Raw genomic sequence first — 6,178 nt, forward strand, 5'->3', positions numbered from 1 at the left:
CAATGATTGTCCTCTCAATTCCTTATATGCCTTTGGTGTCATCATCATAAATTGTATGTAGCTTGCATAGTTTGATAAGTTATTGCTAGTGCTCACCAATGTTCCATTAATAAATACATTAATTTGTTTGAATAGGTTGTGTAGAATACAGTTTTCGTAAGAGAGACCGTCGGCAACAGTTGGAGTTGTATTATCTGACTTTTTCTTCACCGCAGCATTTAAATCAATAAATGTTGATGACAAATCAATGAAATAGTCTTCATTGGAAAATATTTAAAAGTGCTTATTTTCTGAGAGGGGGTTTTGGGGATGATCTTGTTCATAATAACCATACTTGACCCTGGCATCAACATTTTCAGCATAGAATCGGTTCAATGAGGAACTGATCGATGGATATGCTTCCTTGTGAGGGAGATAAGTCATCTTAAGAAAAGAAATCCTTCTTTGATCTAGCAGTCTTTTTCTTCTTCTTCTTCTTATGCTTATTGGTTTTCCTGGTTTTATTTCTCAAAGTCCTTGTTGATGTCCTTCGCTTCCCACCTGGGTGGAGACTGATGAGTGAATGACGCGCACGCGTCATTCACGCGTCATCATTTTCAATCCCTCCCCATTTTGCCGAGATTTTAATTGCTCACCAACGGCTCTTGCTGAAGATCTAATATTTTCCTTAACACTCTCCATGAAATTCTTGCCCGACCCCCAGTCCTGTAGTGTGGAGGCAGCAAAATTTGATGCAGCAGGTACAAGATATTTTCTGGCAAGGGGTTGTGCAGAACGAAATAGCCTAGCAAACCAGCTACCAAGACCATAGCCAGACATTCTAGTACGCCCCTATTAGTAGTCCAATCCATTGCCTATTTGACGTGGACTCAGAGCACCAACATAGCAATCGATATCGGGGCAGACAAATGGAATCCTTCTATTGTTCATTTTAGGTTTTGGTGTCGCCGACATTGGGTCGAAAATGACATGTAATCACTGCTAAGCCTTTTGTTATTGCTAGAGGATCACCCAATTCACTTCTTAGTGTTAACTGACAGAGTTCCAAATACGAAGTGTTTACAGGAACATAGTGAAGATGACTCATATTATAGTTATGAAAAAAATCATGGGTTGTTTTTTGTTCAAATACACGTAGAAGGGGGACATTCTAATTAGCAACTCTCAATGTTTCCACAAAAGATACATAGAGAAAGATTCAAGTGTCCGAGGCGAAACCAGATGGATAGTAGGCGAAAATAACTTGATCCATTCCGTAAACGGTGACAACATTTTTTCCATTGATCATATTCTGTTTAAAGCCAAGAAAGTCTCTCAGATTATCATTGAGAATAATTATTTCACTGTCAACAGGTGAGGTAATGTAAATACTATCGTGTTCCAATGAATAATTAAAATAGAATGCACCATTCCTACAATATGAGATTTTTCTATTGATTGCACGAAACAAATCTCTCGTATCATTATATTAAATATATTTAAATTTTACATGTGGATATTCGCTAGGTTTAAGTGCTTCAACCCATTCATACTTGACAAAGAGTGACCAATCAAATGGTATAACTTTTATATCATACACACAATCCTTTCTCAGTATGTCATAGATATTTTTGAGAATACAATTGACAAGAGCAACTTCATACGTACCATCAACTTTTATAGCGGGAGAAGACTTTAATCCAAAAATCACTTGTCTTATTCGAGTAGTTGTACAGAAGATAAGAAACGGCGGACATAAAAGTTACACAGAAAACGTTGAGCATTGTCAATATCTTCAACACTGATTCAAAAATCAAAATCAGAGCTGTATCCTAGCGACCGAACAAGCAACTGTTTTCTGTCACTGCGAGTACGTTGCTTTAATATATTTTTGTATTGGTTAATTCAACGATTATTTTTAAATTTTTTTTGTTCTCAGTTTTAAAAGCTACCGAGAAACTCTTTATCTTTTATATCATGTAGATGATAAATTATGGGTTTAGTGTCTAGGATTTTTGCCACTTTAAAAAATTCGGTGGACCACAATTAATTAGCCTTTTCAAAAACATTAGTTGTTCTATTAATTCGAACAGTATCACCAGCATTGAATTTTTTCTTGACAATCGTTTCATTGGAATATTGTTTAAGAAAAGTATCAATTGTATCATGATCAGAATGATGAACTTCCGTTGGGGTCGAATTGGACAATGATCGATGAGGTCGTTGATTATAAATCAACATGATTTTATCTAAATCCTGAATAAAAGCAGATGTATTTTTCAATGTGCAATATCTTGAAATTAAAAGTCGAATAATCCTTATCAATCGTTCGGCCAATGCAGCCTTTATAGGGCTATGACTATGATAGAGCAGTGTATTATATTTCGCTAGTAGTTTTGCAACATGGGGATTAACAAATTCACTACCGCGATCCGTTTGAATTTTTTATACGAATCCTGTTCGAGAATACTTTCAATGGCCTGAGCAACTTCAACACCTCTCTTTGATCGCAATGGAATGGCATATACATTGCAACTAAACACACTGTTTTCAAGTAGAATGTACTTGTACGGTGTATTGTGACGTCTTTGAATCTCATCTAGAGTTAAGAGATCTGCTTGCATTATATGCAATGGTTAAAAGGCTTTAGTTTTTCGATAAAGATTAGCACGAAGTCTATGATTTCTATACAGAGTGTAACTTGATTCATTTTGTAGATAGTCTTGTACACTTTTAACGTGAACACCAGTGACTTTGGAAAGTGTGGTGGGGAACTTAAACTCCCCACTTCACCAATATTTTCATAAACATGTTTCAGAACTTCAACCATTTTGAATGTAAACGTGTAGTGTAACCTCCGCTATCCTTTTGTATACTAGTGGTTGGCGAAGTGGGTTATGGTGAGTTGATGCGTTCTCGGTTTTGTCTAGCTATCAATGGTGTGCTGCTGCTCCTTATTGTCAAGTTTCCACTAGGTGTGCTTGTATTTTCCAAAATTGATTTAAAATCTTTTTCTTCATGTTCATATTTTAATGGTGTTGACAATGGTGCATGTTCATTTAATTTGTTTTAGAATTTGTCTATTGCTAATAAGGCTTTTGGGAAAGTTTAATGTATTTAGAAAGTTGTATAGATGAGCGTCAAATGATAATAGTCCTTTACGATTTGTAATCATATCATAGATTAAATCAAGTAGATTATAGCTCTTGCCTTGAATTATAATCTCTTTTCCATTGCCATCAACTTGAATATGATCTTGACCACTTTCCATGAGATAAGTTATGAGTTGTTTACTTTGTTCACGATATGATTGGGGCATTAGATTTCCAATTTTCGATACAATTGAATCCAATTCCTCCTTTTTTAATTGTGTTCCAGCAGCAGCAGCAGAATCCTGAGGGATGGTTCTTTTTTGTGATCAATACCTCTGGTCTTCGCATGATAGGGCTTAAAATTTGTCTACTTGACGAAGTGCATCTTGAAGTATAGGCAGTTTTTTATCATCCTCAATATTCTCGTTTTCAATTAATTTACTCAGATTGTCCTCAAAGTGTTCCACGGTCGAGAAAGCAAGTATTATTGGAGTCAATTTATAGGGTTTTGCCATTCTCGTGAGAAAACTGTTTACAAATCCTGCAATTATTGGCAGTAAAAGTGTGAAAAAGCTACCGCCTGCCTGAAGAAGGTGTTTCCTTTTAAATTTCTTTCCTTTGTTTTTAGAGGCCAATGTACGCACAATGGAACTATGTTGCTTTGCCTGTTGCTTAACTACTTCTATCAGTTGAACATTGCTCTCTGTTGAATTTAAACAAAGTTCAGATATTAGATTAATGAAATCGTTGTCAATACCAAGTTTGAGTATGGCTTTCCTAAGTGGGGGTTTTGAAGTGCTTAGAACGGAAAATAAATGTCTATTTTCATGTAGTTTCTTCAGTGTCATGATGGCAACTAATAGGTCTTTTTACTGTTCACGGGAAGATATGCTGTAATTTCATTGTCAAAAATATCCGTGACTACACACAGATCTTTGGGTGTATTTTGATTAAGGTCCAATAAGATGTAGCCGTAGGGTTTATTAGTTGCCTGATTGTACGCTGAGAGCAGAAATTTGGGGGCGCCTGGATAGATTTGTTTATTGAGAGTTATTAGTGAGCTAGAATCACGAACAACTCTGTAGATGATATAGTAGGTGCAGTTCAATGCAAGTATTTGCATACAATTGCTCTGATGAAAGATATTGTGTAGAACCACAGCAATGGAAATCAGTTCCTGATGAGAGTGAACAATGAACAATTGCAGCGTTTCCTGTGACCGTTTTTCAATTGATCTAGCCAGATCGGCAATGATCAGTGAAGAGTTGCCTTGAGCATGTTTGAACCGATCAAGCTCCAGTATTATTTATGGCCTCACCAATCCCGCTGTGCAAATTGCTCTTATTTTATCGTTTGACTCCTGCCATATACTGTAGCAATATTAGATTTTTTTCGGATTTTCCACAAACATTTTATAGCAATTTTTAATTATTTTAGTTAAGAGTGTTGTTCTGCCCGACATTGACGGCCCACACAGAAACGATCTGAATAGTGTTTTGAATTGATAAATGTTCCCTTCAACAGTTCAACTGGACCGCTAACTGTAGACTGTAGCTGTCTAATGACTAAATAATTTCCCTACAAGTCCATTCAAGAATAATAATGAGAAGAACAAAATCAATGAAGAATCATATTTCTTGTATTATAAAAAACAACACTTTACAGAAAACAAAGAAAATACACTTTTTTAAATTTATTTAATAAAAAAAATTGCGCTAGAAAAAATCACTTTAATAAATATACTTTATTTACAAAAAATACAACATTTAATGAAAAATACACTGAATAATATCACTTTTTTTTCAATGCAACTTGTATATTTACAAAAGCACAAAAATCTGCTCTAAGTAAATAAAAAAAACTTTGGTAGTGGCGGTGCGCCCCCGCTTGCGGCCAGACCCCCCCCCCCCTCGCGAGCCACCCCCCCCCCCCCCGAAGTTTTTGGGAAAAATTTATTGGACTTTACTCAAACCGAGACTTTCCCTATGGATAACACATTCGGCTCGGTCGGAAGTTAAATAGTGCCCCAGGGGGAGGGTAGTCACACCGTCTTGACAAACATAGACCTTGTCGGAAATGGTATTCATGGCAATTTTTTTTATATTTACAGTAAAGTTCCTGTATTTGAGTGAACGAATTGCTAGCAATTTTGCTCGTGGAATTGTATTTTGAACAATACAATTCTTATAGATGTCCATGTCGAAATTCTTATTCGCATAGCGCGTGGGTGCTCCTTTTCAACGTTTTTTGATTTCCTCGTCATATGTTTACATAAAGTACACCTTCGGGCTTACAAACACACCACTGGAAATCATGTCGTTTCCCGTTTCTGATATAAGAAGGAAATTCTGATTTTGCACCCGACGTTTAACTAGCTCTGGGTAAATACCACTCCAAATGGTTTAGTCCATCCGTGAGCTGATGATTTCACCATGCGCCAAATCATCAAGTAAGTTTGGGGTTTTTATTTTTAACAGTAGATAATCTGTGTCCCCGTAGCAGACTACTTGCCCCTTCTCCGGCCACTGTACCCTAGGCACATTGTAGTAGAATTTCAACATGAGATTTTTAGAGATCTCCTAGATCGCACTGCCTGCAGCAATATTTTATTCAGGACAATGCTTCTTTTTTTTCTATTCAATAGTACCATGTCCGGGCCAATGAGTGTGAAGGAAGTTTAATTTGGATCGGCAATAATTCGAGTACATTGTTTGGGATCGGTTACGACGTCACAACGATTCCTATTGCGAACACTCTCGCACATTTTACCAAAAGCCGAATTCAAAATGATCTTATAAATTTCTTTTTCGGCTTTTGTTTGCGCTTCAGAATGTTCTTTTACTAAGGTATCAACAAACATTTTCAGTTGTGGTTTTTTGCTAAATTGAAGGGCTCTATAGACCTTTGTGACGTTGAAACCGTTGTTGCACATCCATTTTAAAGCCACATGATGTACAACAATATTTTTTTTCGGCAGAAGGTCAGCAATAATTTTTTGTTTTGAAGGTGACCAATGCAATCCGTCCACCTCGACTAAACGCCTATTGCGAGGGCTCAAAGAGTCCCTAGTCACAGGTCTATTGATGCATGGAAAAACAAAATCCTTT

The sequence above is a fragment of the Artemia sp. Qi Xiang Cuo genome, chromosome 2, assembly GCF_049724085.1.
Source record: "Artemia sp. Qi Xiang Cuo chromosome 2, ASM4972408v1, whole genome shotgun sequence".
NCBI lineage: Eukaryota > Metazoa > Arthropoda > Branchiopoda > Anostraca > Artemiidae > Artemia > Artemia sp. Qi Xiang Cuo.